This window comes from Bufo gargarizans, chromosome 4, assembly GCF_014858855.1.
Source record: "Bufo gargarizans isolate SCDJY-AF-19 chromosome 4, ASM1485885v1, whole genome shotgun sequence".
NCBI classification, from domain to species: Eukaryota; Metazoa; Chordata; class Amphibia; order Anura; family Bufonidae; genus Bufo; species Bufo gargarizans.
The window spans coordinates 60668624-60681943 of NC_058083.1; the positions used below are offsets into that span (position 1 = coordinate 60668624).

The following is a 13320-nucleotide window of genomic DNA, read 5'->3' on the forward strand; positions in this document are numbered from 1 at the left end:
AAGTTCACCTGTAAAGGTTAGAGGGCATTTTAAGTTCATCCTGAAATTTCACTCACAAGCCAAATATCCCGGACTTTAAGCATGATGTCACATGGCCAAGGAAGAGGCCGCGTCGCTCAAAAAGGGATAACAATATTATGTACCAGGTAACCCCTTATAGAATCTGGTAAAACCCCTGGAATAATCAGAGAGGCAACGCTGCTCCTCAAACGTGTGGATGCGAATCCTCCCGAATCTGACAGGATCTGAACGTCTGCGGATCAGGAGATGATGACGATACCCACATGTAGAGCAGACGCTGCAGATATTTCTGGTATGGTCATACGTAGAGCAGATGCTGCATATATTTCAGGCACAGTCACATGTAGCAAAAAGAGCAAGTGGAGATAATATTTTAAAATATCACTTTTATTCTCGAATACAAAAAGAATGGGAAAAGACAGGATGGTAAAACAGTATACAGAGAAATATAGGGCAATATACACATTTGCGAGATCATGTTACCACACACAGATAGGTGTGCATAACCAGCAGGTGAAGGAATATATATATAAATGGTATCTGGACAACCTATACTGCGTGTCAGATAATAAAGTTAGCCCCAACCATAGGGTATAGGTTACACCGCAGGATCGTAGTCGCAAATTGTCCATGAGCCTAACATCACAACATATATCATTATATGGATACCCAGATGGACATATAATATACAAGATGTCACAGATCAATGAAATCTCTGGATATCAAACTGAAATAATAAATATGCCCAGCGGACAATATCCTGGGCCTAATGTGGATGCAATGCTGGACCATGTAGCAGTATACGATAGTACTATACATGGAACGTACCTGTGGACATGATGAACGCAAAGGGGTAAGCCCAAAAGATAAGACCTCGACGCGCGTTTCACCTAAGCGGCTTCGTCAGGAGGTCCACAGGTACGTTCCATGTATAGTACTATCGTATACTTCTACATGGTCCAGCATTGCATCCACATTAGGCCCAGGATATTGTCCGCTGGGCATATTTATTATTTCAGTTTGATATCCAGAGATTTCATTGATCTGTGACATCTTGTATATTATATGTCCATCTGGGTATCCATATAATGATATATGTTGTGATGTTAGGCTCATGGACAATTTGTGACTACGATCCTGCGGTATAGCCTATACCCTATGGTTGGGGCTAACTTTATTATCTGACACGCAGTATAGGTTGTCCAGATACCATTTATATATATATTCCTTCACCTGCTGGTTATGCACACCTATCTGTGTGTGATCACATGATCTCGCAAATGTGTATATTGCCCTATATTTCTCTGTATACTGTTTTACCATCCTGTCTTTTCCCATTCTTTTTGTATTCGAGAATAAAAGTGATATTTTTATATATTATCTCCACTTGCTCTTTTTGCTTATAGAATCGACTGTATACAGGTGGTATATGTGCTGTCTAGATTGGACAGAGAGGTACTTGTAGGTTTAACAGTCACATGTAGAGCAGATACTGCAGACATCTCTGGTACAGTCACACGTAGAGCAGATACTGCAGACATATCTGGTACAGTGACACGTAGAGCAGATACTGCAGACATCTCTGGTACAGTCACACGTAGAGCAGATACTGCAGATATCTCTGGTGCAGATACTGCAGATATCTCTGGTACGGTCACACGTAGAGCAGATACTGTAGATATCTCTGGTACAGTCACACGTAGGGCAGATACTGCAGATATTTCTGGTACGGTCACATGTAGAGCAGACACTGCAGATATCTCTGGTACAGTCACACGTAGAGCAGATACTGCAGATATCTCTGGTACAGTCACACGTAGGGCAGATACTGCAGATATTTCTGGTACGGTCACATGTAGAGCAGATACTGCAGATATCTCTGGTACAGTCACACGTAGAGCAGATACTGTAGATATCTCTGGTACAGTCACACGTAGGGCAGATACTGCAGATATTTCTGGTACGGTCACATGTAGAGCAGATACTGCAGATATCTCTGATACAGTCACACGTAGAGCAGATACTGCAGATATCTCTGGTACAGTCACACGTAGAGCAGATACTGCAGATATCTCTGGTACAGTCACACGTAGAGCAGATACTGCAGATATCTCTGGTACGGTCACATGTAGAGCAGACACTGCAGATATCTCTGGTACGGTCACACGTAGAGCAGATACTGCAGATATCTCTGGTACGGTCACATGTAGAGCAGATACTGCAGACATCTCTGGTACGGTCACACGTAGATCAGATACTGCAGACATCTCTGGTACGGTCACATGTAGAGCAGATACTGCAGACATCTCTGGTACGGTCACACGTAGAGCAGATACTGCAGATATCTCTGGTACGGTCACACGTAGAGCAGATACTGTAGACATCTCTGGTACAGTCACATGTAGAGCAGATACTGCAGATATCTGGTACAGTCACATGTAGAGCAGATACTGCAGATATTTCTGGTACAGTCACATGTAGAGCAGATACTGCAGATATCTCTGGTACAGTCACATGTAGAGCAGATACTGCAGATATCTCTGGTACAGTCACATGTAGAGCAGATACTGCAGATATCTCTGGTACAGTCACACGTAGAGCAGATACTGCAGACATCTCTGGTACGGTCACACGTAGAGCAGATACTGCAGACATCTCTGGTACGGTCACATGTAGAGCAGATACTGCAGACATCTCTGGTACGGTCACACGTAGAGCAGATACTGCAGATATTTTTGGTACAGTCACATGTAGAACAGATGCTGCAGATATCTCTGGTACGGTCACATGTAGAACAGATGCTGCAGATATCTCTGGTACGGTCACATGTAGAGCAGATACTGCAGATATTTCTGGTACGGTCACATGTAGAGCAGATACTGCAGATATCTCTGGTACAGTCACATGTAGAGCAGATACTGCAGATATCTCTGGTACGGTCACATGTAGAGCAGACACTGCAGATATCTCTGGTACGGTCACACGTAGAGCAGATACTGCAGATATCTCTGGTACGGTCACATGTAGAGCAGATACTGCAGACATCTCTGGTACGGTCACCCGTAGAGCAGATACTGCAGACATCTCTGGTACGGTCACATGTAGAGCAGATACTGCAGACATCTCTGGTACGGTCACACGTAGAGCAGATACTGCAGATATCTCTGGTACGGTCACACGTAGAGCAGATACTGCAGACATCTCTGGTACAGTCACATGTAGAGCAGATACTGCAGATATCTGGTACAGTCACATGTAGAGCAGATACTGCAGATATTTCTGGTACAGTCACATGTAGAGCAGATACTGCAGATATCTCTGGTACAGTCACATGTAGAGCAGATACTGCAAATATCTCTGGTACAGTCACATGTAGAGCAGATACTGCAGATATCTCTGGTACAGTCACATGTAGAGCAGATACTGCAGACATCTCTGGTACGGTCACACGTAGAGCAGATACTGCAGACATCTCTGGTACGGTCACACGTAGAGCAGATACTGCAGACATCTCTGGTACGGTCACACGTAGAGCAGATACTGCAGACATCTCTGGTACGGTCACATGTAGAGCAGATACTGCAGACATCTCTGGTACGGTCACACGTAGAGCAGATACTGCAGATATTTTTGGTACAGTCACATGTAGAACAGATGCTGCAGATATCTCTGGTACGGTCACATGTAGAACAGATGCTGCAGATATCTCTGGTACAGTCACACGTAGAGCAGATACTGCAGATATCTCTGGTACAGTCACACGTAGAGCAGATACTGCAGATATCTCTGGTACAGTCACCAGTAGAGCAGATGCTGCAGATATCTCTGGTACGGTCACATGTAGAGCAGATACTGCAGATATCTCTGGTACAGTCACATGTAGAGCAGATACTGCAGATATCTCTGGTACAGTCACATGTAGAACAGATACTGCAGATATCTCTGGTACGGTCACACGTAGAGCAGATACTGCAGATATCTCTGGTACGGTCACATGTAGAACAGATGCTGCAGATATCTCTGGTACAGTCACATGTAGAGCAGATATCTCTGGTACGGTCACACGTCCACATTCATGGGGACAAATCATCTTCATTGTTCTGACAACACAGATCTCCTTTTCTCTCTCATATCCACCATACGTTTCTTCCATGGATCCCGATCACGGTCACCATGAGGTAAATGTAATTTGCATGTTTGGCAGATCCAATTTATTGCCAGAGAAAACAATTAAAATCACAGCTTTAAGTTTACATAGACTTTCTTTATTTTATAAAAAAAAATGGAACAGAAGGTTAATGTCGTCTTACAATCACAGTTTTATTGGTTGTTTTCCTTCAATTCTGTATTGCTGAGGGAACGTTATCTTTCTCTACTGCTTTATATTATCATTGACTGGAAAATTTCAATAATAATTTGTTCATGTGGAGTGCTGCACCTACAGTCAGCTTGTGGGACATGTATTGATAAGTCTGGTGCTGACTGTAGGTGCAGCACTCCACATGCAGACCTGCCTAACGAAAAAATGTACCGAAGGGGCTGCCGCGCATTCAGGTTTACACTTTTGTGGGTCTCACCCGATTGATAAATTCTTATTGGCTGCATAAATTGATGGGTAAGGGATAACCCCCTACTCTCCCCCTACTCGAATTTTCACTGCAATCAGCTGGCCCTGGAGCATGTGCAGTGAGCACTTGAAGCCCATCATTCGTAAACTGGCACTCACTGCACATGTCTGGATTGCAGCAGCACAAGGAAGTCTTGTGCACCAGAGCATGAATTTGCTCGACCGGGTGTTGACATTGGGAAGAGAAGGGGTGGTTTGTGAGAGTGAGATGGGTAGGAGAAAAGGTGTCATGACTCGCCTCATCCAGCGCAACGTCCCAATGATTCCATGAACTACCTGGTGATGATGTCAGGTACATTTTCAAAGTAGATTTTTGACATGAAGACAATACTTTTAAGACAGTTTATGAACAGTAGGAGGATGAATAGTAAAAGCATATACCATATTTTTCACCCTATAAGACGCAATTTCTTTCTCCCCAGTAGAGGGAGAAGTAGAGGGAAAATGTCAGTGCGTCTTATGGGGCGAATACTAATGATTTCTCCCATTATGGAAGCACTCAGTAGTACAGGGAGCAGTGAATGCAGAGCACTCCCCATGCAGGCTCTGTACTAACTGCTTACTGGTCTTCTGCAGGGCCCCACATGCTGTGACCTGCACACAATATGAGAACATTAGTGTGCTCTGTGACATCACGCTGTGCAACGTTGGGTTACAGCAGAGGGAGTAGGAAGACCAGGAACAGTGCTGGAGCAGGAGAGCTAAGTTGATTTATTTATTTTTAACTGCTCTGAGGTCTGACTAACATGGTCTGATCTGAGGTCTGAAAGGGGGGGGGGGTCTTATTCACACTAGGAGTCTGATCTCAGGTACAAATGGGGTATCTGATTGAGGTCTGATTGGTGGTCTAATGAAAAAAACACTTTTTTTCTTATTTTCCTCCTCGAAAACCAAGGAGCATTTTATAGGGTGAAAAAATACGTAATTAGCTCTATAGGTCAATTCTGATGATAGTTTCCCTTGAAACATAGTTGTTGCTCTAATTACATTTGCCATATATCAAATTTTTCTTTAAAACATTTTCCATGTGAGAACATCAAAATAGCTTCTCCCCTGTGTGACTGTTCTGATGATACTTTAGGCTGGCTTGAGAAATAAAACATATCCCACATTTTGAACATGAATAAGGCTTCTCTCCTGTGTGAAGTCTCTCATGTCTAAGAAGACTTGATTTATCTGAAAGATATCTCCCACATTCTGAACATGAATACATCCTCTCTCCCTTGTGATTTTTCTCATGTATAACCAAATTTAATTTATTTGTAAAACATTTCCCACAGTCTGAACATGAATATGGCTTCTCTCCTGTGTGAATTCTCTCATGTACAACAAGACGTGATTTATTTGTAAAACATTTCCCACAGTCTGAACATGAATACGGCTTCTCTCCTGTGTGATTTCTCTCATGTCTAGCAAGTTCTGATTTTCCAGTAAAACACTTCCCACATTCTGAACATGAATACGGCTTCTCTCCTGTATGAACTCTCTTATGTCTAACAAGTTGTGATTTATCAGTAAAACATTTCTGACATTCAGAACATGTGTATGGCTTCTCTCCTGTGTGAGTTTTCTGATGGGCAATAAGACTTGATTTACCTGCAAAACATTTCCCACATTCTGAACATGAATATGGCTTTTCTCCTGTGTGACTTCTTTCATGTATAACAAGAATTGATTTATTTCTGAACATGAATATGGCTTCTCTCCTGTGTGAATTCTCTCATGTACAACAAGACGTGATTTATTTGTAAAACATTTCCCGCATTCTAAACATGAATATGGCCTTACTCCTGTGTGAATTCTCATGTGTTTATCAAGGCCTGTTTTATGGGTAAAATATTTCCCACATTCTGAGCAGGAGTATGGTTTCTCTCCTATGTGAATTTTTCTGTGTGTATCAAGACATGAGTGGTATGCAAACTGTTTACCACATTCGTTGCACTGAGAACTTTTTTCTGATTTGTAGTTGTGGCACCAATCTGTAATTGGTCAGGAGAGGGTTCCTCACATATAGGCAGATATGACAGATCTGTACTGTGAAGTCCAGGATGTACATTTCTGGTAGTGAAGTTTTCTTGTGAAGAGCACTGCATGAGATCTTCATCTTCTACTTTAAAATTTAGCTTTAAGATGCAGTTTCCATCAGAGTTCCTACTGAGATTTTCTGTTAGGATAAAAAATTGATTTTTGTGAATGTTTTCTAAGCCATAGTAGACAAATTTATAACATTCCTATTAATCTAGAAACACACACACACAGTTTTTAGCTAAATCCAGAAGTGGACCCTGCAGGAAGACGTCCTTCCTTTATTGTTATTATTCTATAATATGCATCATTGATAGTGATAAAGATGTGGACTTCATTCAGCTAGGAAAGTTCCCACATACTCTAGCTCTCAGACAACACCTTATCTTCTCCAGAGCACGAAGGTTCCATCCTACCGAAGAGAACACGCCTCCTTGCTATGTCATATATGCTTTTCTGCTGTTAGAGAAGACTCCATTACAAGATGGCGCCTGCAGCTAGATATTTACATAGTTCACATACCACAGTTAGTAAAACAATGCGCAGATGCCAAGTGTTATCTCTTTTCATATTCTAGCCAATGTAACAATGCCACATGCCTCAGGGGGAATGCCCCTCAGATGACTTTATAAACTGCTGTACTTCCTGTAATGAATGAGAATTTGCTTTGACCTCAGTGTGTGTGTCACACTTATTTTCTCCTGTGCACGTAAAACCCTTGGGTTACTATTAATTTGGAGCAGTAGAGCAAACATAATCAACCCCGATTGAGGGTATCTTCCACAATAGCGTCCACAGCTCTGCTCTGGGACTATAAATAGGAGACAGTATATCCTGCAGAGTGTGGTGGCCTACTATCGAGCCAGTTTTCACATCCATCAGGATTTGACACATCACAATTCCTATAAAATAGCCACGCTTAGAAGACAAATTTATCAAACAAGTGAAATTTAATAAAAGGGAGAATCAAGCAAAACTGAATTCAAATATTACTCTCATGATAAATTCCCCCTCCCCATGTCTATAGAAAGATCTAGGCATAAGCACAGATATACCACAACTACCAGAGACCAAATCAAAGATGACCGCCATGCATATAGTCTGATCCGCACATTTTCTGAAATTCCTGGGAAGAAACCCAGAATGGCTCCAGCATCACTGAGCAGAACAGGTAACGGACAAGGTAGAGGCCGATCAAGAACAGAGAGCTAGAACCAACAGAAAGGTAGCAACAAAGCAAATGGGGTGTCTTCTATTAATTACCATCAGGTAGAAATCTTCATAGCAGCAGAAAGATAGTCATCAAGTCTCACCCTAGAAAGAGACAGAAGAAAGAAACCAAAGGGGAGACAAGCAACCACCCGTCCGCCACAGGGGAAGATGAGCAGCCACCCGTACGCCCCAGGGGGAGACGAGCAGCCACCCGTACGTCCCAGGAGGAGATGAGCAGCCACCCGTCCGCCACAGAGGAAGACGAGCAGCCACCCTTCCGCCACAGGGGGAGACGAGCAGACACCTGTCGGCAACAAGGGGGAGACGAGCTGCCACCAGTCCACCACAAGGGGAGATGAGCAGTCACCTGTCCATCCCAGGAGGAGACGAGCAGCCACCCGTCTGCCCCAGGGGGGAGACGAGCAGCCACCTCTCCGCCACAGAGGAAGACGAGCAGATACCCGTCCGCCCAAGGGGAGACGAGCAGACACCTCTCCGCCCCAGGGGGAGACGATCAGACACCCGTCGGCCACAAGGGGAGATGAGCAGTCACCTGTCAATCCCAGGGGGAGACAAGCAGACACCTGTCGGCCACAAGGGGGAGACGAGCAGACACCTCTCCGCCCCAGGGGGAGATGAGCAGACACCTCTCCACCCCAGGGGGAGATGAGCAGACACCTCTCCACCCCAGGGGGAGATGAGCAGACACCTCTCCGCCCCAGGGGGGGACGAGCAGACACCTCTCTGCCACAAGGAAGAGACGAGCAGACACCTGTCCGCCACAAGGGGAAGACGAGCAGCCACCCTTTCGCCACACCAGGAAGACAATATAAAACACAATGGGGAGAAGAGCTACAGCACTATAGCGCTTATTATTCTGCTAGCTCTTAATGTCACCAGCAGTAGGAGAGGCAACTCCGACCCTAATGTATGAGCGGCGTGCAGGATGTCCAGGAAAAGAGCAGCGCAGCAGCCGGTAACTAAGTTCTATCTGCAGTAACAACTCCCTCCGCTCCTGCACATAACACAGGGTTTACTGCCCGGAGGGCTACTTTACTGGAGCTCTAAGGTTGAGCCTCACCTGAAGAAACCTCCCAATTCACTTCCTCCATTCATTATTCCATACCTGTGGTCACATGGACTGGAATGTCCTCCTCCACCTCACTCTTACACGGGGGATCGCCCATCATCCACTCTTCTTCATCCTCCACTTTAATATCAGTTACATCTTCCCCCTGATTTGTCATCTGTAACAATTCAGGACAATACAGCAGACAGGTGGGAAATCTAACAGATCCACATAAGAGACACATCTATGACCCCTCTATGACTGCAGGACCCCCCTATATAGATGTGTATAGAAACATAGAATGTGTCGGCAGATAAGAAGCATTTGGCCCATCTAGTCTGCCCGATATACTAAATACTATGGATAGCCCCTGGCCCTATCTTATATGAAGGATGGCCTTATGCCTATCCCATGCATGCTTAAACTCCTCCACTGTATCTGCAGCTACCACTTCTGCAGGAAGGCTATTCCATGCATCCACTACTCTCTCAGTAAAGTAATACTTCCTGATATTACCTTTAAACCTTTGCCCCTCTAATTTAAAACTATGTCCTCTTGTAGCAGTTTTTCTTCTTGTAAATCTTTTACCTTGTTGATTCCCTTTATGTATTTAGCAGTCTCTCTCATCTCCCCTCTGTCTCGTCTTTCTTCCAAGCTCTACATGTTAAGTTCCTTTAACCTTTCCTGGTAAGTTTTATCCTGCAATCCATGTACCAGTTTAGTAGCTCTTCTCTGAACTCTCTCCAAAGTATCAATATCCTTCTGGAGATATGGTCTCCAGTACTGCGCACAATACTCCAGATGAGGTCTCACTAGTGCTCTGTAGAGAGGCATGAGCGCCCCCTCTGTCTACTGGTAATTCCTCTCCCTATACACCTCAGCATTCTGCTAGCATTTCCTGCTGCTCTGTGACATTGTCTGCCTACCTTTAAGTCTTCTGAAATAATGACCCCTAAATCCCTTTCCTCAGATACTGAGGTTAGGACTGTATCACTGATTTTATATTCTGCTCTTGGGTTTTTACGCCCCAGGTGCATTATCTTGCACTTATCAACATTACATTTTAGTTGCCAGATTTTTGACCATTCCTCTAGTTTTCCTAAGTCCTTTTCCATTTGGTGTATCCCTCCAGGAACATCAACCCTGTTACAAATCTTTGTATCATCAGCAAAAAGACACACCTTACCATTGAGGCCTTCTGCAATTTCGCTGATAAAGATATTAAACAATATGGGTCCCAGAACAGATCCCTGAGGTACCCCACTGGTAACAAGACCTTGGTCTGAATATACTCCATGGACTACAACCCTCTGTTGCCTGTCCCTCAGCCACTGCCTAATCCATTCAACAATATGGGAGTCCAAGCCCAAAGACTGCACTTTATTGATAAGCCTTCTATGTGGGACAGTATCAAAAGCCTTACTAAAGTCTAGATAAGCGATGTCTACTGCACCTCCGCCATCTATTATTTTAGTCACCCAATCAAAAAAATCAATAAGATTAGTTTGACATGATCTCCCTGAAGTAAACCCATGCTCAATTCAATATAGGGCTCAATTCCATCTACCTGATGGTTCTCTGGGAGCTTCTCCTCTAGACAGTCCTGGGAATACAGAGGACGGAGACATCTCTCGGGGGGATTTCCTTCTATGAGTCCATCTGTCGGAAACACACAGGGGCAGGAGAGATTATTACATGTGATGATGAGATGATGGGAGTAGTATCCAGATGACAACCCCCCTCCTTACACTGCTGATCGCCCCATAAATCCATCTCCTCTTTTGCTTCACCTTTAACCTCAACCTTAATATCCATCAGATTTTCATCCTAAAGAAGAAAAATGTAAAATGATCTTTGGTTCAATACCTTTCTGGTCAGATTCTGGGGAGACTTCAGCTCCATCTACCTGATGGTTCGTTGGGAGCTCCTCCTCTGGACAGTCCTGGGAATACAGAGGACGGGGGACATCTCTCGGGGGGATTTCTTCTCCTGGATCCATCTGTGGAGACACAAGCACACAGTGACTGAATACATGGCCTCCTGTAGATCTGTCTATAGATCAGACTCTTCTCTCAGCTCCTTCACTTCTAGGTTTAGTGATCGGGGTCTAAATAACAATCTTCTGCTCCTCAACAACTTTCTGCCACACCCCAAACTAATGCAGTAACCCCACACAGAAATCCCAGACCTGGAGCTTATCTTCCACCCAGAGACTCAGCTTTATTATAAATAAATATTACAGCAAAATAATTTAAAAAAAAGTTTATTATAATTGAAATCACCTCTTTCCCAATTTTACATTTTAGAAACAAGAAATAATAAACATAACAGGCATTGCTGTGTCTGAAAATGTCCAAACTATTAATATATTAAAATATTTTTTCTGCAGTGAACGCAGTAATGGAAAAAATAAAAATGCGCAATTCCCCATTTTTGGTCACCCGGTGCCCCCCAAAACATTGAATTTAAAAGTGATTAATGGAAGAAGTAATAGGGACTATAAAATATTTATTATATATGGAGAGATTAAACACTGAGTGCTATAAACAAAAAGCCACAGACACATAAAAAAAATGGAGAAAGTTTATTGTATTTTCCTCTGGATCATAATAAAAAGAATAAATAAAAAAAATGATTAATAAGTCATATGTACCCCAGAAATACGCTTCATCCCACAACATCCCAGCCGTCTCTCAGCTCTGTAGATGGAAATAAAAGGTTATGGAGTCAGTGTCACGGATCAGCGGATGTGAACCCACTGTGCTACTGACTGGCTATGCTCTGGAGGTGCACTGTGCCACTGACTGGCTATGCTCTGGAGGGGCACCGTGCCACTGACTGGCTATGCTCTGGAGGGGCACCGTGCCACTGACTGGCTATGCTCTGGAGGGGCACCGTGCCACTGACTGGCTATGCTCTGTGTCTAAGCAACTACCTGGTTTTCACTAGAGACTCAGATGGTGAGGATCGACTTGAGCCGTTAGGGTAGTTGCCAGGGGCTACTCCAGAGCAATCCCCGAGTCAGCGGCAGCTGGTCCAGGCGGACCAGGAGATACCTGGGTAGATACCAGAAGTACACACAGGCAGGCGGGGTCGTTACCAGGAGCAACAGTGCAGTACCGAAGGATGAGGCAGAGGCATAGTCAGACAGGCAAAAGGTCAGGGCAGGTGGCACAGGTACAGGTCAGGCAATCCGGGTCGGCAACAGGAGAGACAAGGCAAGCAGGCAGGGATCAGATGATAAGCAGAGTTCAGGAACGAAGTATAAATCAGGAGCACACAAGAGTATCAGGAATCAGCAAAATCAAGGACCTTGACACTGAGGCACCTGGGAAGAGGGCTAAGCCACTTAAATACCAGCAGGAGAGCAAGGGTTGTTCAGCGAGGTCACGTGACCTAATCCACACAGCCCAGGGAGTGATGCGTTCCGCCCTTAGAGCAGTGTAACATCAAACCAGCTGACCTCATGCTGTGTCCAGGGCCGAGTGGAATCCTCAAAAGCAATACCACGCCAGACACACAGCCCAGGACCGCAGCAGTGAAATGGGCTGAGCACGGCACCCGGGACCGCAGCGTGAGAGAGCACAGCACCCGGTACTGTAACCGCAGCCGCTGTTACAGTACCCTGTCCCCCCTTACGCCCCCTTTTCTTGAGTTCACGATGGGACAAGAACCTTTTTTATCAGATCCGGAGCATGAATATTCTCCTACGGCTCCCAAGACCTCTCTTCTGGACCGAAGCCCTTCCAATCCACCAGGTAGTAGGTTTTCTTACCACGTTCCCGAAGTCCAGGATGTCCTTGACCTCGAATGTCTCTTCTGAGTCTTCAGACACTGGAGTCGCCATAGTCTAAGCTGTAGAGAAGCGGTTAAGGACTACCAGTTTGAGCAAAGATAGATGGAAGGCATTGGGGACACAAAGAGAGAGAGAGGTAGCCGTAACTTATAGGTCACTTCATTGATCTTCTTCACAACTACGAAGGGTCTCAGGAACCTAGGGGCAAACTTGAAACTAGGAAGCCTTAAACTGATTTTTTTGAAGAAGAGCCATACCTTATCTCCCGGCGAGGACTGAAGCGGTTTTCTTTTTTTCCTGTCCGCATACGTCTTCATGTGGGTCACTGCTTTATCGATTCAAATCTTGGTATCCTGCCAAATGTTAAAAAAATCCCTAAAAGAGGAATCTGCCGCTGGTACCCCAGAAGATATAGGAACAGGGAGAGGAGTACGAGGATGCTGTCCAAAAACGACAAAGAAAGGAGATGACCCCGTAGACTCACTAGTATGGTTATTGTAGGAGAACTCTACCAAAGGTAACAATTGTACCCAGTTGTTGTGTTGAGCTGAAACAAAATGCCAAAGGTAA

General features: G+C 44.5%; 2 long non-coding RNA genes across 2 annotated transcripts; both read right to left on the reverse strand.

Annotated features, from left to right (window-relative positions):
* Positions 1 to 9083: 9083 nt before the first annotated feature.
* LOC122933938 lies at positions 9084 to 10879 on the reverse strand. The gene is made up of 3 exons (XR_006388603.1): positions 10821 to 10879; positions 10522 to 10613; positions 9084 to 9132 (listed from the first exon to the last, which is right to left on the reverse strand). It is a non-coding gene; the product is annotated as an uncharacterized LOC122933938 (long non-coding RNA).
* Positions 10880 to 11631: 752 nt separating this feature from the next.
* LOC122933955 lies at positions 11632 to 13107 on the reverse strand. The gene is made up of 3 exons (XR_006388619.1): positions 13008 to 13107; positions 12730 to 12830; positions 11632 to 11653 (listed from the first exon to the last, which is right to left on the reverse strand). It is a non-coding gene; the product is annotated as an uncharacterized LOC122933955 (long non-coding RNA).
* Between the last annotated feature and the right edge of the window lie 213 nt (positions 13108 to 13320).